Source organism: Cervus elaphus, chromosome 22 (assembly GCF_910594005.1).
Source record: "Cervus elaphus chromosome 22, mCerEla1.1, whole genome shotgun sequence".
Taxonomy (NCBI): Eukaryota; Metazoa; Chordata; class Mammalia; order Artiodactyla; family Cervidae; genus Cervus; species Cervus elaphus.
The window spans coordinates 36,803,520-36,824,887 of record NC_057836.1 but is presented as its reverse complement, the minus strand read 5'-3'; the positions used below and the strand labels follow the sequence as shown (position 1 = coordinate 36,824,887).

At 38.5% G+C, this 21,368-nt stretch overlaps 1 protein-coding gene across 17 annotated transcripts in view; it reads right to left on the bottom strand.

Moving 5' to 3' along the window:
• The window catches only part of PPFIBP1 (PPFIA binding protein 1), a 196,886-nt gene that overhangs the window by 121,500 nt on the left and 54,018 nt on the right, over positions 1-21,368 (bottom strand). For all 17 annotated transcript variants that reach the window (XM_043881930.1, XM_043881923.1, XM_043881926.1 and 14 more), the window contains one exon: positions 8,555-8,651. The gene's annotated coding sequence lies outside the window, so the exon portion shown is untranslated. The remainder of the gene's footprint in view (positions 1-8,554; positions 8,652-21,368) is intronic.

Sequence of the window (21,368 nt, the reverse complement as noted above, 5' to 3'; positions counted from 1 at the left end):
AAAGAACCAGCCATAACACACTGATTTTTTTTTTTCCCCAGCTCTACCTCCTGAGGATTGATTAAAACCACAAAGTGAGGAAGCAGAAATCACTTTCTGCCAAGTGAAAAAAGTCAAATATCACATAATCTCACTTATATGTTGAACCTAAAAGACAAACAAACAAAATGAAAACAGACTCAGAGATAAAGAGGATGAATGGCTGGCTGTCAGAGCAAGAAGGATGTGGAGGTGGGTGAAATCGGTAAAGGGGATTGAGAGGTACAAACCTCCAATTATATATCAAGTAAGTCTTGGAGATGTAACACACAGCATAAGGAATATGGGCAATAGTGTTATAACAACCTTGGGGACAGATGGTTCCCAGACTTATCATTGTGATCATTTCACTGTTGCTGTTGCTCAATTGCTCGGTTGTGTCTGATTCTTTGCAATCCCAGGGACTGCAGCACACCAGGCTTCCCCACCCTTCACTATCTCCCAGAGTTTGCCCAAGTTCATGTCCATTGGTCACTTCACAATATATGCACATGTCAAACCATCTTGTAAGTATATCTAAAACTAACATTGTTGTATGTCAACTGTATTTCAATTTTTTTTTTAATTTCAATTTTTTAAAAAGAAATGACAAAAAACAAAAAAAAGAAACCACCTTCTGGGTCTTATAACACTTCAGTAGAATTAGTTGGTTTTTTTCTGTCCCTGGAGAGTCACTCAGACACAGTCTTTCAAAGAAGGTCAAAGTAAATGGGTATTGGGGGCATTACCGTTTTCTCTTGGGAGACATCTTATGCTTAAAGGCCTGATACTCCTTGAAGGCCATTTATTTTCTGCTTTATACAATACTTGGTTTTTTGAGAACCCCAATAATCTGAGTGAAAGCTCCCTGAAAGGAGTGGTCTGTGTCAGACCTCAGCTAAGATCAATTTAGACCCTGAAGAACCAAAAAGCCCACTTTTTTAATCAAATAATCATTCTTTAATTTATAAACATTTATAAACAGTAATACGACCATTTAAGTTCCACCAAATTATGCAAAACTTTTCAGAATGCCCCAGAATCCCACATTTCCCTTGTAAAAGCTAATCTCAAAGCATGAAACAATTTCCCGACATGAGTATACTATACTAAGAAGCCAGACTCCCTGCTCCAGGGATTTCATGCCTTAGATCCAGAAGCATTAATGGAGAGTTCCATCCTGTCGTCTTGACTCTCTCCCAAGGTTGAGATAGTGTTTATCTGTTAAACAAAACAGTCATCCAAACAGATCTCTTGAAACGCTTCCAGGCAAGATGAGAGGCCAAGGCAAGGAGGAGGAACAGCTAATCAGAAACCAAGGGCAAGAAAAGCTGGGTCCAAAATAAATATAGTACAAAATGCCCAGAATAGCCCAGAAAGACAGCTGATGACCTTTTCTTTTAAAATCTCTTAATAGCACAGTATCAAATGGCACAAGTACCCAAAGCCAAGCATAATTACTACTACGAAGGTAAGAAAATAAAGATGAACATACAAATAAGAAAAGATGATGATACAATAACAACTTGTGTTTTGAAATACAAACTTAAAACACAGACAACAAACACAATTATTGTACTGAACTTAGGAGTCAGTTATCAGCAAGTCATTACACCTCGGTTCAAGGTAATGGTCACAGGAAGCTGTCAAGGCTATTTCAAAGTCTGAAAGCAACCATAATATTTAAAAGGAGATAGAACACTTTCTTTTTGCCTGAAGACTAAACAGACCCTGCTACAATGGCTGTGAACTGCCACACCCCTAATTTAAGTCTCCTCTTGGTTGGGGCATCTCTGGGAGAGGCCAGCATTATGGCATGTAAGGAACACTGAACACAGCCTGAGGATCCAACTTCAGTTCTGTGATTCTGATGCACAAAGTCCTGTGCTTGTCATTGTTCAGTCCCTAAGTCATGCCTGACTCTTTGCAACCCCAGGGACTGCAGCATGCCAGACTTCCCAGTCCTTCACTATCTCCTGGAGCTTGCTCAAACTCATCCATTGAGTCAGTGATGCTGTCCAACCATCTCATTCTCTGCCGCACTCTTCTCCTTTTCCTTCAGGCTTTCCCAGAATCAGGGTCTTTTCCAACGAGTTGGCTCGTCACATCAGGTGGCCAAAGTATAGGAGCTCTAACTTCAGCACAAAGCCCTGAGCTATTGCTAAGTAATGGATTTAAGAATGACTGAAGACACTTATCTCACTTATTCACTCTCAAAGCAATGGAGACCCTGGCTAACTGAAATTCTGGTGCCAGAACCCAGGTTTCCCCAAAACATCACAATTTTATTTATTTTTGTTTTGTATTGGGGTACAGCCCATTAGCAATGTTGTTGTGATAGTTTCAGGTAACCAGCAAAGGGACTCAGCCAATACATAAACTTGTATCTATTCTCCCCCAAATTCCACTTCCATCCAGACTGCCACATAAAATTGAGCAGAGTTCCATGGTCCTTGTTGGTTATCCATTGAAAATATATCAGTGAAAATATCATAATTTTAAACCATAGATCCAGTAAAATAAGAGTCAGAACTCCCACCAACCCACTTCCTCCTTAAAACACTGATTAAACTACATACCTGAGTGCCATCATAGATGCTAGGGCCTTCTCGTTAACTGTGGATATGCATGGCAACTTACGAGAAACAGATACCACCACGCAGTTACAGAGCCTGTGCATGCACAACCCGCACACACATGCCCCCTACATATTGGTCATTTAAATAGTAAACATTTCCTTCCGTCAACAGTTACCCTCTTGCATATCTGGATTAAGGAGAGAAAAAGTCAAAGGCACTGACCACCAGTTTCCCAAGAGGTGATGGGGAAAGGAACAACCAAGAATAAAAAACAGATGACTATGACTTCAGCCAGTTGAGACAAGAACTTCGAGCAGCCCTTGAACTCTATCTACTCATGCTCACACTCAGGGATGCTTAAGGGATTCTAACAGCCCAACTAAATCTCCATTTGTTTGCCAAGGTGGTCTTAGATACTTCATGAGAGAGGGAGAGATTACTAGAGGGAAGAAAAATGGAAAGGAAAAGCTTTCGTAAATTTAATGAATAAACTTATTTATGTATTATCTCAAGCTATGATGAATCAAAGAAGCACAAGACAAAACCACATATGTGACACATGACTCCAAACAAGATAGCCATCTCCAAGCAGTATTTTCAGAATGTTTAGTACAAATTGTCTAAAACAAGGAATATTTGGTCCAAAATACGTAGTCAGGAGCTAGAAAACTTCAAATCCCATGTAATAATTAAAGTGATAGAGACCTTCCCTGGTGGTCCAGAGGTTAAGAGTTCACCTGCCAATGCAGGGAACACAGATTTGATCCTTGGTCCAGGAGGATTCCACATGCCTTGGGGCAACCAAGCCCATGTACCACAACTCCCGAAGCCTGCACGCCTAGAGCCTGTGTTCCACAAGATAAGCCACTGCAATGAGAAGCCTGCACACCGCAATGCAGAGTAGCCCCCACTTGCCACAAGCAATGAAGACCCAGCAGAGGCAAAAGAAAAACAAATAAATAAAATGATAGAGACTGGAAGAAGGGTACAGACAGAGAGCACAAAAGGGGCAGTTCTTTGGGAAAGGACACTGTCTCAGTGGCTACAAATTGCCTCTTAGAAACCACTGCACGAGCATGTAGAATGATCCCATGGGAGGCCTGAGGAATGACCTGCACATTCCCACAGCCTTCCTCCACCTGATGAAGAGGTCTTGATGAACCCCCACCTCATTCCTGTACTTGGTCTATTCAGCCTCAAGGCTGGTATAACCAGACAGCTTTCACCACCATCACCCGTGATTACATCAAAGAGACCAGGGTGTTGCCTGCACACTAGGCAAATGGTATTTCTTCTGTTTGCCAGTTGCCAGAACAACTAAATGGGTCAAAGCACAAATATTCCAAAGTTCTCAGTTTACTTTAAATATTTCCTATATGTCCTCCTGCATCAGCTATTAGCATACACCTGGGTGTACGGATATGAGAGTTGGACCATAAAGAAGGCTGAGTTCCCAAAAATTGATGCTTTCAAATTGTGGTGCTGGAGAACTCTTGAGAGTCGCTTGGGCTACAAGGAGATCAAACCAGTTAATCCTAAAGGAAATCAACCCTGAATATTCACTGGAAGGACGGATGCTGAAGCTGAAGCTCCAATACTTGCCCACCTGATGTGAAGAGCTGACTCATTGGAAAAGACCCTGATGCTGGGAAAGACTGAAGGCAGGAAAAGAAGGTGGTGAGAGAGGATGAGATGGTTGGATGACATCACACACTCAACAGATATGAGTTTGAGTAAACACCAGGAGATAGTGAAGGATAGGGGAGCCTCACATGCTGCAGTCCCCTGGGTCGCAAAGAGTCAGACACGACTTAGGGACTGAACAACAAGAACCCTTGGGTATAAGAAGACAGAGCTCAAAACCTAAAAGCAATTATTTTGCATATTACTTAAAACTAATAGTGATAACACTATTTAGGATTCTTATTTTATCAATTCAGTTGAATCCAGTATTTCATTTTAAACATCATTTTAAATATATAATTCCTTCAACATGGGGAACAACAAAACAAACTCAAATCTGTGACACAGCCAACTGTGAGACTGTAATGTGAGAACTGAGAACTTACATATATACATGAGATAAAGCCAACGCAGTTTCCATAAGCCAGTTATGCCACAGACAATGTCTTGAATATTTACTTATGTTGTTTAACATAAACATCCTTTCATGTATAAAGCAAGTGTATGAAAGCTGGTTAAAGTTAATGCCAGTGTGAAAGTGAATTTATATATATTCACATAACTTTACATCAATCACAACAGTCGGGTCGTTTGTTTTTTTACCTACAGTGGACATTAACTCTTTTGTGAACTTAGGTCATATCTTAAAACTGTTCCTTCCTCTACTATCGTTAAGTGCTAAAATCTGCTGTCATAAGACCTTCTGACTTGGGAAAACCCATGAAAGAATACAGCTTTTAGAAAAATAAAACTACACCCCAAACTAGATACTATTAAATTTAGAGATTCACAGAATCTTCCTTTGCCTCAAAGTCTAACTTTCTAATTTTACAAATAAGAAAACTGAGACCCAGGATTAACACTATACCTGAAGTCCCACAGATCATCTGTAGAGACGTCAGAACTAGAATTTCAGAGTCTTGGGTCAAATGTTGTCTTAGACTCAACTCACTCTAAAAGTTTCCTTCATAGAACAAATATTCATTTGTGAGGTCATAATCTAACCGAGGGCAAAATTATGCTTAATCTACAACAGATGCCCCAATAGTTAGTCCAGAATTTACCAACAGGTGGAAAGATGTCACTAGCTACAGTCAGTTGGAATGGACACCCTATACCAGCTGCAGTCTGTAGGGAATCACCCACAGAGCCTCTCACTAAACCTCTCTGCTACATACATACACTTGTTTGCAAAATGCCTGATATAGTTGAGAGTGAAATAAATGAAATCATGACTTCCCTTTGTGCAAAATGACCCAGCTCTCTTGTGAATCTTAGCTCGTCTGGTCTCTTCTTGAAACAACCAAGTAAAGCAGTTGCAACAACCAGAAGTGTCTTTACTGACTCACGCTGGGGAGGGACCTGCCAAGGACACAGACAAATGTTTCCCTTCAGCTTTCCTCTGAGTTTCAGTTTAAGGCGAGGCAAGTCGGAAAATATTTTTGTTAGTGTTCATCACACTTTTAAAAAAAACTATGTTAATCTCATACTTTAAGAAAATAATCTGAAAGCTTCTACCAAGTATCCGATGCAGTCAAACACATAATATCAGTCACAGTAAAAATCAGAAAAATAATAAGAATAGTGGCTATCATTTTTAGTGCCAGTGCAAAGCACCCAGCAGCACACTCCTGGCACTATGGAAGTACCCTGTCACAGGAAACCTACAAGCTGGGTGTGTCAGTATCCCCATTTTACAGATCAGGAAGCTGGTGGGAAAGATTACAGGGAGAAAGTGAAGCTGTGATCTGACCCAGAACAGTCTCTTGGCAAAGCCCACATGCTCACATTCTGTATTTGCTTGAAAAATACATTTGTTTGGTAATTTCATTAAGTTTATTCTTGACTCAAGATTCATACTTTAGGGGCTGGTTTTTCAAAGCTTCCTTAAAACAGGAGTTAGACTTAACAAGGGCTTCCCCTGTGGCTCAGACAGTAAAGAATCTGCCTGCAATGCAGGAGACCCAGGTTCAATCCCTGGGTCAGGAAGATTCCCTGGAGAAAGGAGTGGCTACTCACTTCGGTATTCTTGCCTGGAGAATCCCATGAACAGAGGAGCCTGGTGGACTTAAGTCCATGAGGTCGCAAAGAGTCAGACACAACTGAGAGACCAACAGTTTCATCAGACTTAATAAATTTGTCTAAAAATGCTTTGAGAGCTCCTCCCTGCCTGCTGAAATCAATTTTTACTTCTCTGTTCATTTCCTAGACTCTTCAGGTCTCGTAAGCTGGCTCTTCCTCTGGGTTATCACTTTTACAGATTTCTTGATCTGGCGGGTAACATATCCTAACCATTTCTAGGATAGCCCAGACACATTTGTCTTCTGGATCTATCTTCTCTCCTCTGTAGTCCCTTCCTGAAACGAATCAAAGCCCTCATCTGCCAGGAGAGCAAACCTTACCACATCACCCACTTACCATAGAGGGCTTCTGCCCAGCCACACCTTCAAGAGGAATCCACATTCCGACCAGCAATGTTCAGAACATCATGCTGAAGCAGACAAATCACCTGCCTTCCTAAAATCCACTTGTCTGCTTTCAAAGACGCTTACCTCAACATTACTCCACAGGGCTGCTGAATTCAAATTACTTAAATTTAGTCCCTGGCCAAAACAAAATCATCACCAAAAGAAGTGCACAAAAACATCCCCTGGAGCACTATCTGTAATACATCCAAACTGGAAACTACTGAAATGGCCAGCAACTATAAAATACATGTACAACTGAATACCATGACAGTTAAGGAGAATGAAATAAATTAACTATATACAATATCATACAGGAATTTCAAAAACATAATAAGCAAAATAAGCCAGACACAAAAGAATATAAACTATATGATTCTATTTATATAAATGATAAAAACAGGCAAAATTGTATCAATGGCATTAGAAATCAGGAAACTGGTTACTCATGGGAGCATTAGGGGAGGAGAGTTGGAGGGGCTGTTAATTTTCTGTTTGCTTGCACTGGTTACACAGATGTGTGCACTTTGTAACAATCATTCCATCAAGCCATCCACTTACAATTTGTGTACTTTGTTCTGTGTATAAGATACTTCAATAAAAAGCCTATTGAAAGAGACCCTGGAGAACATCTGGTCTGCTCTCCTTAACAGGCATACTAGTAACTGTCTCCTGTAGGTGTTAAGTATCCCAAAGACACACAGAAATTCATGGAAAGGTCAGTCTAGACATTAGATCTCTTAACTCCCCCTCCAGATACCAAAAGTACCTCTCAAACTTGCGAAGATGTTTCTCTAACTTCCTTTCTTGTTGTGACTACAGCCAAGGTTTAGAAGAATCAGGACTACATTCCTATGAAGAACACAACCCAGAAGGTTCCAACCTCCAACAACAACTGAGCCAGGATGAGGATGTCAACATTGTTTAGAAAATGGCAAATGAGACAAGTCAGACAGCATGGTGTTCACTCCAGGTTCCTCCCCTTCCTAGCTGTGTGATCGTCTGTAGCCTCCTCACCTCTCTCTGAACCTCAGTATGCTCACCTGGATCACCAGCACTAAAATACGGGCTCCTACTTTGCAAGGCTGCCGCAAGTGTAGCACAAGATGATGGTGTCAGAGCAGTGCCTGGCACATGACAAGCACTCAGAAAAAGCATTTGCTGAATGAATATTGATTGAATTCAATCAGTTGAGTGCTTGTCTTTTAACAGAAGTTCAATACATAGCTAAGTATCACTGCTGTTACAGAGAAAAAGAAACAAGGAGGAAAGGATGAATAAGCTTATATTGGAAACACCTCACTGCTCTAAGTCTATGGGGTTATTAACAGGTTGACCGAAAACTTCACAAAACAACTTCTGATCACTAGCTGAGGACATCAGGCGCCCAGAAAAGCAGCCCATTGTCTTCGAAAGGAGGTAACAGGTTGACCAACAATTCTCACTGGCTTACATGGTGCGCTAAAAGAACCTATAGGGTAAGGAGCAACAAAAGGCTTGAGAAAAGGGCGGTGCTTCTTTTGTGCTACCAGGTCTACTTTCCCTCTTGACGCCAAAGAAAGATTTGCTCACTGACTGTCGCAATATGTCTAAGTTCGACAACCACCTGTGTTAGTCATATTACTTTTAGAATTTAAAAAATTGTAAGGAAAGGAATGGGTCATGAATTATCATATTCTTTATAAGCAGACTATGCAGACAAGCAGCTTTACTACTGGGAAAAAAATTTACATACTGAGTGTACAGAAAGGTAATTGCAGGCTATGAAGATGACACAAATGAATAATAGTGAGGAGAGAGTTTACTTACATTTTAAAAAACAAGTTTAATAGTGAATTTTTTTTTCTTCAGCTCTTCAGATCTTCCATGTACTTATTAGCAATCTGATCCATGAAGCTCTTTTATACTGAAAAGAAACAAATATAAAGGAGATAAATTAAAACCAACTTCAAATTGTGACACACCATAAAAAAGACCCTATAGATGGGGAATTATTCTATAAGCAAAGAACATCAAACTAGATAACATGTGTGCAATTAAAAAAAACAGTAAAATGTGGGACTTCCCTAGTGGTCCAGTGTCTAAGACTCTGTATTCCCAATGCAGGGGATCTGGGTTTGATCCCTGATCACAGAACTAGATCCCACATGCTGCAACTGAAGATCGTTCATGCCACTATGGAGATCAAAGAATCCATATGCCACAACTAAAACCCAGTGCAATTAAACAGATTCATTTTTAATTAAATAAAAATTAAAAATGAATAAAAACAATAAAATGTGTTAAGGACCAACAGATTTAACTAATTTCCTTCCACCTATCCTTCCACTGTTACTTCCTCTCCCATCCTTTTCTTCCTTCCCCCCTTCCAGCATTCATTCTTCCTTACTTCCTCAGTTACTGGCCACAACTTCATATATTCCTTGAAACCCGAATTTCAGCAGAAAACTACCATCATTAATTTTTTTTTCCATCATTAATTTTTATACCACAAAGTACCTGGAATAGGTTAGGTGCCTTATGTTTCCTGAGTAAATGAATTAATCATAGTTCACCAATGCTTACTTGTTAAGGTTTAAAAAAAGGAAGAAACTTATTATTTTCTTATCCAACAAGAATAATACATAAACAGTATGTAGAAACATATACACTGTTTTTAAGACTTGTGATTCTGATTCCCATATTTCTTTTAAATAGCATATACTTAGAAAAAAATTCCCAGTACTATATTATTGGGCATGAATATCCTCACCATTACAGTAGTATCATATATTCTGGTCATGAAGGAATAGTGACGAATAGTAAATGTCCCAATATCTCATAACTACTTCCACCCGAATGAGAAAGTTGAGCGTCTCCATGTCAAATGCTAGAGGCATGATCTCACACGTGCTTTTCAAATGTACATATGATCAGGACCAGTTCTAGACAAAACTGTGAAGTAGGAGTTTAGCTGCTTCCTTCTCTCCGTTCTTCTGAGGAGCCAGTGACCTCACATGCTTAATTAAGCAGAGAAGCAATGGGATCAGCTCAAAGATTCCAACAACTTAATGGACATGGACCTTGAGAACATTTTCATCACACAAACAAACAAAGAAAGAGCTTCAGAAGAGGCCGGTGCTTAACACCGAAATAAAACGCAATGGAATTTAGGCATGAATGGTAGATGGAGGCGGTCTTGAAGGAATTTCTCAGCTCAGGTAAGCTTCTGTCCATTCAACCTCCCCAAAAGCTGACTTCATATATGACCCACACATATATGACCACACATACATACCAATCCAGGTAAATTTTAAGCAATTAATGAGGCATACATAAGCAAACCTGATTTTAAGGCTACTGTGTACTCCAAAAGTGAACAGGACTCTTCATCAGCAGTTTTTAAAGTGAGTGTCTGGGAACCCTATCCAACAGGTGTTTCTAAGAACAGAGGCGGAGATGAATAGATGTGTGGTAGCGGGCAGAGTAACTGCACTTTTATCTGTTTTATACTTTGATCCAAGATTTAAGTTGGAGAATTGGTTCCTTGAGTTGCTTACAGAAGGATTCAAACTAAGCAGGGATTGCACTAAAAGCTAGGGCAGAAATCCCAATGAGCTCATAACACTGCTGATCTAGAAGCATAATCACACCAAATCCCAACCACCATCTCTAACAGAGCCCCTTATGGGGAAATGTGGGTTCCAGCCTGGGTCCCAGAGCACAGGTCAGCCTGTGTCTGAGCCAACAGGAGCCAGGCCTGCCCTTCCTTCCCACCCAGTGCCCTGACCAAAGAGCAGAATGAGGGCACGAAGCCAGGCTGGGGCGGACTCGTGGATATTGCAGAGGCAGGGAGACCGGTGGTGGAGGGGGGTCCTTGTTAGAAATTACATGTACAAGGTTTAGATGCTTTACATGTCAAGACTACCTGAACAGGAACAAAAAAGGAGAAAAAATAGTGAAACAATTTAAGGAGAAGAAAAAGACATAGCTATGTTCTATAAGACTCACCTCGAAGTCACATATAAAATTAGAAAATGATTTTTTTAAGAGAGTATTATAAGAAAGTGCTGCCTGAACTTGCTCCAGAGGAATTCATGTTAACTATTAATAAGAAGCACTGGGAACATTCAAGCCTTCCCTCAGCACAGAACTCTGATTATTGGCCCAACCAGGACTGAATACACAATAACATTTATAAACATGAACTATGAGATTTTTTTGAGTTTCCATCGTGAGCCTTGTTTAAGTAAGTCAAAGATACCCTTTGTGATGCAGTTTTGATCAAATTCAGAGACTTTAGTCATTTCCTCAGAAACAGAGGTAACTATAAATACAAACTAACCAACACAGTCAGCCGCTTACAAAGAGGCTGACTGACAAGTTTAATTTAAAAACAAGAACACATTATTAAACTGAAAAGTTAAGCCATCAAAAAATCGAAACCCATGCAAACTACATTCCTAGCAGAAAAACCCTTAGTGTAATGACAAGGATAATTACAAACAACTTTTTATATGACTCACAAACCTTTCCTTTTCAGAGATAACAAAAAAACAAAAAAAGCAAAACCCAGTATATTTGCATCCATTTAATAGCACAAACCCTCAACATCCTGCCCAAATCTCAGATTTCAAATACCAAGAAAATTCTCCAAACCACTAAATAAATGACTTCTGTATATCCCTTTGAGATGGAAAACACATTTATCACTACTGCTTATCTTCTAAATCCCTTTGATCTTGTAAAGCATGACCATCACAGCAAAAAGTAACATGTCAGACTGATAACTGTTAGGAAGGGAAGTGAAAGTGTGAAAGTCGCTCAGTCATCTTCGACTCTTTGCGACCCCATGGACTGTATGGTCCATGGAATTCTCCAGGAGTTAGGAAGGGAAGTTACTGCTTATTATAATAATGCCATATTTCATACTTTAAATGGAATTTGAAGCTCTATTCACGTTAGACAAGCATCTAAAGCAGGAGTATGTATGCAGGGCAATGTGGTCTGCCACCTGTTTTTATAAAATTTTACTGGAACACAGTCAAGCCCATTAATTCACATATTGTCTATGGCTGCTTTTGCAGAACACAATGACAGTGTTGAGGAGATGCAACAGAGACAGTAAAGTCTACAGAGTATAAAATATTTGCTATCTGATCTGGCCTTTTGAGCAAAAGTTTCCTGACCTTTGGTCTAGGAAATAGCTATTTCTGTGGACTAAATCTTGAAACAAGAAACACTAATCCTAGAATGGGGCTTCCCAGCTGGTTCAGATGGTAAAGAGTCTGCCTGCAATGCAGGGGACCAGGGTTCAATCACTGGGTCGAACACATCACAGAGGATCAGTTCTATCAGTTCGATCACGGGGTCGAACTCCATCACAGAGGAGACTGGCAGGCTACAGTCCATGGGGTTGCAAAGAGTTGGACACAACTGAGTGGCTAAACAACAACAACCTAGTGTAGTAATCTTGTTGGGTAACTTCACCTTTAGCTGCTTTCCCTCATTTACAACACAATAAGAAGTCATATGTATTGATAACTTGTGTACCAGATACTATTCTAACAACTTTACTTTTAGTAAATGAACAATGAATTCATTCATTTAATTCTGGCAAAGACAAAGAGAAGCAAATTATTATCCCCATCAAACAGATGAGGAAATTGAAGGAGAGGGGTTAAATAACTTACAAAAGATCACATTGCTGTTAAGTGGAGAAATTGGGATCACAACTCAGGCAACGTGGGTCCTGAGCTGGTATAATTAATCTCTGTGCTGTACTGATAATAATTTTAATTTCATCAAAGTCACAAACAATAAAAGGAAATCTCAAATAGTTTGTTAGTTAGAAATATTAGGCGAGTACAATGAAGTATACCCTGTATGGTTTAGGCTAAGATACCTAAAATAACAATATAAATGCACAGCCATAGACACTTAAAGACCTTTCTGATTTGCTAGCCTTGGCATATTGGGAATATAAAAGTTACAATACTCTTTATTTTGTACCATGAGTAATGAAGGAATCAAATAAACTGACCAATGTCTATCTTTCCCTTGGTGAATAAGGCCTCTCCAGGTAGTTCAGGCCCTTTAGAAAGCCTTCAGGATAAAAACTTAGCAGAGGGATCCTAGGGCTTCCCCGGTGGCTCAAACAGTAAAGAATCTGCCTGCCAATGCAGAAGACCCGGGTTTGAACTCCTGGGTCCAGAAGATGCCCTGGCAAAGGAAATGGCAACCCACTCCAATATTCTTGGCCTGGAAAATTCCAAGGACAGAGGTGCCTGGTGGGTTACAGTCCATGGGGTTCCAGAGAGCTGGACACGACTGAGTGACTAACACTTTCACTTTCAGAGGGGATCCTAAATCTTCCAAATTTGTTCCCATCCCATCTTATCCTCCACCTCTTTTCCATTTGGGAAAAGGCTGAGGGGGCGTTAGCAGGAACTTTGGTATGACTACTTTTCACAGTGGCAGCAAGACAGCGCTATCCAGATATCCACCATCACATGACTCAGGAAGACGTCCGTCCCCTTAAGGAGTTATCTACCACTTTCAGAAAATCTCCAGGAAGTCTAGGGGAAATGTGTCACCTAAAATGTGACCCAGTGCTCTTTTGTACTGAATGATAGGTTGACATGATCCAAATAAAATAAGGGGAAAACATACTGCTAAATTACTCATCATCAATTTCACACTTAGAGATGGTCTTCGTCATCTTCTTAATCAAGCTAGTTTTTGAATGGTTCCCACATCTGCAGAGGAAAGTCCAAATCCTCATTTTATCCCTTACCTACTCTTCCAATCTCACGCTGTGTTTGGTCTTTCGTGTAACCTGGACGGTCTTTTCTTTCTCTTTCATGTCAACTCCTGCTTCATCCTACCGACTCCTGCATCTGAGGCAATACTCACGTCACACTACCCTTTTTTCTCTTCTACTGCCAACTCTCACATCCAGCGTTCAGGCCAAATCTCTGTACTAAATATTACGGGATATAATTTGTATTTCCCATGAAGGTTGGATCTTCACAATCCAGGAGGGGAAACAAGTACATAAAGACTAAACTAAAGCTGTATATTAAAGGGTCAAAGTGGTACAGGATTCAGATCAGGCGATCTGAAAAGACTTTGGGGGGAGGCCATCACTGTGAGGACCTTGAAGGAAGCATTGTTGTTCAGTTGCTCAGTTGTGTCCGACTCTGCAACCCCATGGACAGCGGCATGTCAGTCTTCTCTGTCCTTCAGTCTCTCCTGGAGTTTGCTCAAACTCATGTCCATTGGATTGATGATGCCATCCAACCATCTTCATCCTGTGTCACCCCCTTCTCCTCCTGCCTTCAATCTTTCCCAGCATCAGTGTCTTTTCCTGATGTAGGAAGAGTAGGCTCTTTGCATCAAAGTGGCCAAATTATTGGAGCTTCAGCTTCAGTCCTTCATTACAGACTGGCTGAATATATAAAGTTGTAGGGGTCACCATACAGGATAAAGCTTTACATCATAAACTTTAAAGTCAGATAGTCCTAGGTCCAAAATCCTGACTCCCTTTGACCAGAAATAGGGTGTGTAGGAATTACAACCAAATAAATCAGGTGGATGCCTAACCATGCTCAAAATCGTATTTGTAACCAGTCCTCACATCTTGTTCAAATAATAAAGGCTTTCATATTATGCCCCCACGTCGTCTTCCCATCTCTCACTGCCAACAGCATTTCATGTTTCAACCCATGCATTCATTTGAGCATCTAATGACACATTGATTTCCACTGTTTATATATCCCTGAAGTATGTTTTGCCTCCTCAGTAAGACTTTGTTGTCAAAGAAGACCCTTGGCATTTTCAAATTTTAGGTGCAAGGTTCCTGATGAGTAAGGTTAGTTGAGCTGAGAAGCAAATGTAAATTACAAACTTGGGCTGTTTGGCTAGTTACATGGGGCCCAGCCAACCATAAACATCTGTACTCCAGCATGGTTTTGTTTCCAGTCTATCCAGTAACTCAGATGAACAAACTGAAAACATTTCTTTGTGGGATGGTCAAAAAGCTCATGGCTTAGGGCTGCTAACAGAAGTAAAGATCAACTGAAGCAGTACAACAAAGTGATGACTCTTGGCCAAAAAATAAACAGATATTAAAGAGCTGAAGAAATTATATGTGATAGTTGATTCACAAATCTGAAGTTGGACAGAGAGCTTCAAACTAATCTTTTCAGTGTTAAAAAGATTAAGTGTACAGTTTTTTGTGCCTTCTCACAGTACGAGCACTATGCTGTAAATACCAGGTGAATGAATAATCTGATAATCTCTGAGGTCCCAAAGTCCTCAATGAACTCACTTTCCATGCCAAAATCAAATTTAATATAGTCAAATTTCCCTTGAGGTTCTAAAACTGTAGCAGTCACAGTGTCTACTGACATGTTACATCAAATAAAGGTCACATGTTTTTAAATTAACATGTTGCTTCACAATCATATTTGTAGTGTTTAGTAATGGCTTGCTGTTTATCTAATTCTAAAGTTTTATGCCCAGCTTTTCCAATATTGGCAAATTATTTTTTTATTTCCCACAGAAAGATTCTAATTCAAAGATTCTAAGCAATTCTGGAATTCAAAAGTTGTTATTCTTTGAACACTTTTACTGAACTGATTGAAGTGATGAAAGTCCACCATGAAGTTTTATATAAAAAGAAATCTATGTACAATTGCATGTGTTATGAGACAGGGGGTGGGGATGAGAGAATGAACATAGCTCAGCTTCCAAACACACCAATTTTCCTTTGTGACAAATATTTAAACTTCATTTTTTAAATAACAAATATCATGGGCCACAGCAAAAATCTTATATAACATATTAAAACTCCATATGAAAAACATTATGAACTACAAGGTAAAATGTACCTAATATATTTAAACAGTGGGTTCCAATTCAATTGGGGGCAAGAATTTTAGAGTAGATGTTCCCATTATTTGCACAATTCTTTTATTTTTAAATTAATTAATTTATTCTAATTGGAGGCTAATTATTGACAATATTGTGTTGCTTTTTGCCACATGTCAACATGAATCAGCCATGGGTGTACATGTGTCCCCCCCATCCTGAACCCCCTTCCCACATCCCTCCTCACCCCATTCCCCTGGGTCGTCCCAGAGCACCAGCTTTGAGCGCCCTGCTTCATGTGTTGAACTTGCACTGGTCATCTATTTTACATATGCTAATACACATGTTTCAATGCTATTCTCTCAAATCATCCCATCCTTGCCTTCTTCACACAGTCCAAAAGTCTGTTCTTTACACCTGTGTCTCTTTTTCTCTCTTGCATATAGGGTCATTGTTACCATCTTTCTAAATTTCATATATATGCGTTAATATACTGTATTGGTGTTTCTCTTTCTGACTTACTTCCCTCTGTATAATAAGCTCCAGTTTCACCCACCTCATTAGAATTGACTCAAAAGCATTCTTTTTAACAGCTGAATAATATGTACCACAACTTCCTTGCCCATTTGTCTGTCGATGGACATCTAGGATGCTCCCATGTCCTAGGTATTGTAAACAGTGCTGCGATGAACACTGGTGTACATGTGTGTCTTTCAATTCTGGTTTCCTCGGTGTGTATGCCCAGCAGTGGGATTGCTGGGTCGTATGGCAGTTCTATTTCCAGTTTTTTAAAAAAATCTCCACACTGTTCTCCATAGTGGCTATGCTAGTTTGCATTCCCACCAACAGTATAAGAGGGTTCCCATTACTCCACACCCTCTCCAGCATTTATTGTTTGTAGACTTTTTGATGGCAGCCATTCTGACCGGTGTGAGATGGTACCTCATTGTGGTTCTGATATGCATTTCTCTGATAATGAGTGATGTTGAGCATCTTTTCCTGTGGCTTCTTTGGAAAAATGTCTGTTTAGTTCTTTGGCCCACTTTTTGATTGGGTCGTTTATTTTTCTGGCATTGAACTACATGACCTTCTTGTCTATTTCAGAGATTAATTCTTTGTCAGTTGTTTCATTTGCTATTATTTTCTCCCATTCTGAAGGCTGTCTTTTCACCTTACTTTTAATTTCTTTCATTGTATTTGCACACTTCTTGAAGCAGAGGGGTAGTCTGGTAGAAATCAGACTGCTGACTATAGTCAGTCATGTCTTCAGATGGAAAATATTTTATAAATATTCTGAAATATGTTCTTTTTCAAAAATGTAGGAAAACTATACTACCCCTACAACTCTGGCCTCCATACTCAAGAAATCCTGGAGAATCAAGTCCTTCCACTTCTATCTTTATTTAATGTCTTACTGCAAATATCACTCAAAAAAATATGAAGTCAAACCACCTCTATCCCATCACATTCTGAAAGAGCATTCTGAACCAGTGTTAAATGTATATAGTGATTGTTCAAATAAAAACAATAACCAGCTCAGTGATATATAACACTTTATCACACCAATAGAACTCTGTGAACCAACATACCCCAGTGAGGTAATTATAGCTCTAAAAAGTGGGTTGGCCCATTATGAACTCTATCATTGCTGACCCAGCAGTAGGGGCTCTTCCCATTAAACTGCCCCACAAGGAATAGATGTGTTTGCTTTACCAGACTAGGACCATGATCGCTGCATCATCTGTTTTTAGAAAGAAATGGATTGGTGGCTTCACTGACCTACTCCCTGAGAATTACACTCCTGAAACATAAGTTACTGAATATATATATATTCTCCAATTTCTCCATCTCTTTTTTTTGGTTGCTCTTTCTCAAGCCTTTATCAAGTAGAGTAGAGAAAAGCTTTTGTATACATACATATATATAAATATGTATAACATGTATTTTAGAAATCTTATGAATTTTTGCCTAAGAAAATTATGACATTTTGATTCCATTTATTTGGTTTAGTATGAATAGAATGCTAGATTTCTAATTAAAAACAGATATGCAGCAAGCAATAAAAATTTACTGTATAGCACAGGAAATATAGTCAATATTTCATAATAACCTATGATGGAAAATAATTTCAAAAATAATATGTGTATCTGTATAACTGAATCACCTTTCTGTGCACCTGAAACACTGTAAATCAACTATACTTCAATAAAATATATATATTAAATATATACATAATTTAAAAATTCAAAGTTGATAGAGAAATCAAAAGCTTTTCAGACACGTGGAAGTTTGGAGCATTCAGTACCACTAAACCAGCTTTACAACCAGTGTTAAAAGAGCTTATATAGTCAGGAAATACAAGAGGAGAAAAACACCTACCAAAACAAACCCCAGACAATTAAGAAAATGGCAATAGGAACAGATATATCAATATAATATTACTTTAAATGTAAGTGGATTAAATGCTCCAACCAAAAGACACAGACTGGCTGAATGGATACAAAAACAAGACCCATATATATGCTGTCTTCAAGAAACCCACTTCAGACCTAAAGACTGAAAGTGAGAGGATGGAAAAATATATTCCATGCAAATGAGAAGCAAAAGAAAGCTGGAGTATTATCCTTGTATCAGACAAGGTAGACCTTAAAATAAAGAATATTACAAGAGATAAGGCAGGACACTACGTAATGATCAAGGGATCAATCCAAGAGGAAGACATGACGATTGTGAATATCTATGCACCCAACATAGGAGCACCTCAGTACATAAGACAAACACGAACAGACATAAAAGGAGAAATTGACAGTAACACAATAATAGTAGGAGACGATAACACCCTGCTCACACCAATGGACAGATCATCAAGACAGAAAATTAATAAGGAAACACAAGTCTTAAATGATACATTAGACAAGATGGATCTCATTGATATCTTCAGGACATTCCATCCAAATGCAAAAGAATACACCTTCTTCTCAAGTGTACATGGAACATTCTCCAGGATAAACCATATCTTGGGTCACAAATCAAATCTCAGTAAATTTAAGAAAATTGAAGTTGTATCAAGCATCTTTTCCGACCACAACACTATGAGACTAGATATCAATTACAAGGAAAAAACTAAAAAACACAAACACATGGAGATTAAATTATACATTTCTAAATAATGAACAGGTTACTGAAGAAATCAAAAGGGAAATCATAAAATTCCTAGAAACAAATGACAATGAAAACATGATAACTCAAAACCTATGGAATGTAGCAAAAGCAGTTCTAAGAGGGAAGTTTATAGCGATAACAGTCCTACCTCAAGAAACAAACAAAAAAAAAACATCAAATAGACAACATAACTTTCCACCTAAAACAACTGGAAAAAGAAAAAAAAAATTAGCAGAAGGAAAGAAATCATAAAGAGCTGAGCAGAAATAAATGAAAAAGAAATGAAAGAAAAAATAGTAAAGATTAATAAAACTAAAAGCTGGTTCTTTGAGAAGATAGACATTGACAAACCTTTAGCCAGACACATCAAGAAAAAGAGAAAAATCAAATCAAAATTAGAAATGAAAAAGGAGAGGTGACAACAGACAATGCAGAAATACAAAGGATTAGAAGAGACTATTATGAACAATTGTCTGGCAATAAAATGGATAACCCGGAAGAAAAGGATAGATTCTTAGAAAAAGTTCAACCTTCTAAGACTGAACCAGGAAGAAATAGAAATTAATGAACATCCCAATTACAAGCACTGAAATCAAAGCTGTGATCAAAAATCTCCCAAAAAACAAAAGCCCAGAACCAGAAGGCTTCACAAGAGGCTTCTACCAAACATTTAAAGAGCTAATGCCTATCCTTCCAAAACTTGTTCAAAAAATTGCAGAGGAAGGAATACTTCCAAACTCATTCTATGAGGCCACCATCACCCTGATACCAAAACCAGACAAAGACAACACAAAAAAAGAAATCTACAGGCCAGTATCACTGATGAACATAGATGCAAAAATCCTCAACAAAATTTTAGCAAACAGAATTCTGCAACACATCAAAAAGCTCATACACAGTGATCAAGTTGGTTTTATTCCAGGGATGCAAGGATTCTTCAATATATGCAAATCAACCAATGTGATACACCATATTAACAAAGCGAAGGATAAAAACCATAGGATAATAGATGCAGAAAAAGCCTTTAACAAAATTCAGCACCCATTTATGATTAAAACTCTTCAAAAAATGGGCACAGAAGGAACCTACCTCAACATGGTAAAGGCCATATATGATCAGCCCGCGAAAACATTATTCTCAATGGTAAAAAACTAAAAGCGTTCCCCCTAAGATCAGTAACAAGACAAGGGTGTCCACTTTCACCGGTATTATTCAACATAGTTCTGGAAGCCCTAGTTACAGCAATCAGAGAACAAAAAGAAATAAAAGGAATCCAGATCAGAAAAGAAGACGTAAAGCTCTCCCTGTTTGTAGATGACATGAAATTGTACATAAAAAACCCTAAAGATAGTATCAGAAAATTACTAGAGCTAATCACTTTAGCAAAGTTGCAGGATACAAAATCAATACACAGAAATCACTTGCATTCCTATAAACTAACAGTGAAAAATCAGAAAGAGAAATTAAGGAATCAATTCCATTCACCACTGCAACAAAAAGAATTAAATATCTAGGAATAAACTTACCTAAAGAGACAAAAGAACTGTAAACAGAAAATTATAAGACACTGATGAAAGAAATCAAAGATGACATGAACAGATGGAGAGATAGTCCGTGTTCCTGGCTAGGAAAAATCAATATTGTGAAAATGACTATAATACAAAATGCAATTTACAGATTCAATGCAATCCTTATCAAATTACCAATGGCATTTTTTTAAAGAACTAAAACAAAAAATTTCACAATTCATATGGAAACACAAAAGATCCTGAATAGCCAAAGCAGTATTGAGAAAGAAGAATGGAGCTGGATGAATCAACCTTTCTGACTTCAGATTATATTACAAAACTACAGTCATCAAGATAGTATGGTACTGGCACAAAACCAGAAATATAGGCCAATGGAACAAGATAGAAAGCCCAGAAATAAACCCATGCACCTATGGGTACCTTATTTTTGATAAAGGAGGCAAGAATATACAATGGGGCAAAGGCAGCCTCTTCAATAAGTGGTACTGGGAAAACTGAACAGCTGCATGTAAAAAAATGAAATTAGAACACTTCCTAACACTATACACAAAGATAAACTCAAAATGGATTAAATATCTAAATGTAAGACCAGAAACTATAAAACTCTTAAAGGAAAACATAGGCAGGACACTCAATGACATAAACCAAAGCAAGATCCTCTATGACCCACTTCCTAGAGTAATGGAAATAAAAACAAAAGTAAACAAGTGGAACCTGATTAAACTCAAAAGCTTTTGCACGGCAAAGGAAACTATAAGCAAGGTGAAAAGACAACCCTCAGAATGGGAGAAAATAATAGCAAATGAAACAACTGACAAAGGATTAATTTCCAAAATATACAAAGCAGCTCATACAACTCAATATCAGAAAAACAAACAACCCAATCAAAAAGTGGGAAAAAGACCTAAACAGACATTTCTCCAAAGAAGACATACAGATGGCTAATAAACACATGAAAAGATGCTCAACATCGCTCATTATTAGAGAAATGCAAATTAAAACTACAATGAGATATCACCTCACACGGGTCAGAATGACCATCATCAAGAAGTCTACAAACAGTGCTGGAGAGGGTGTAG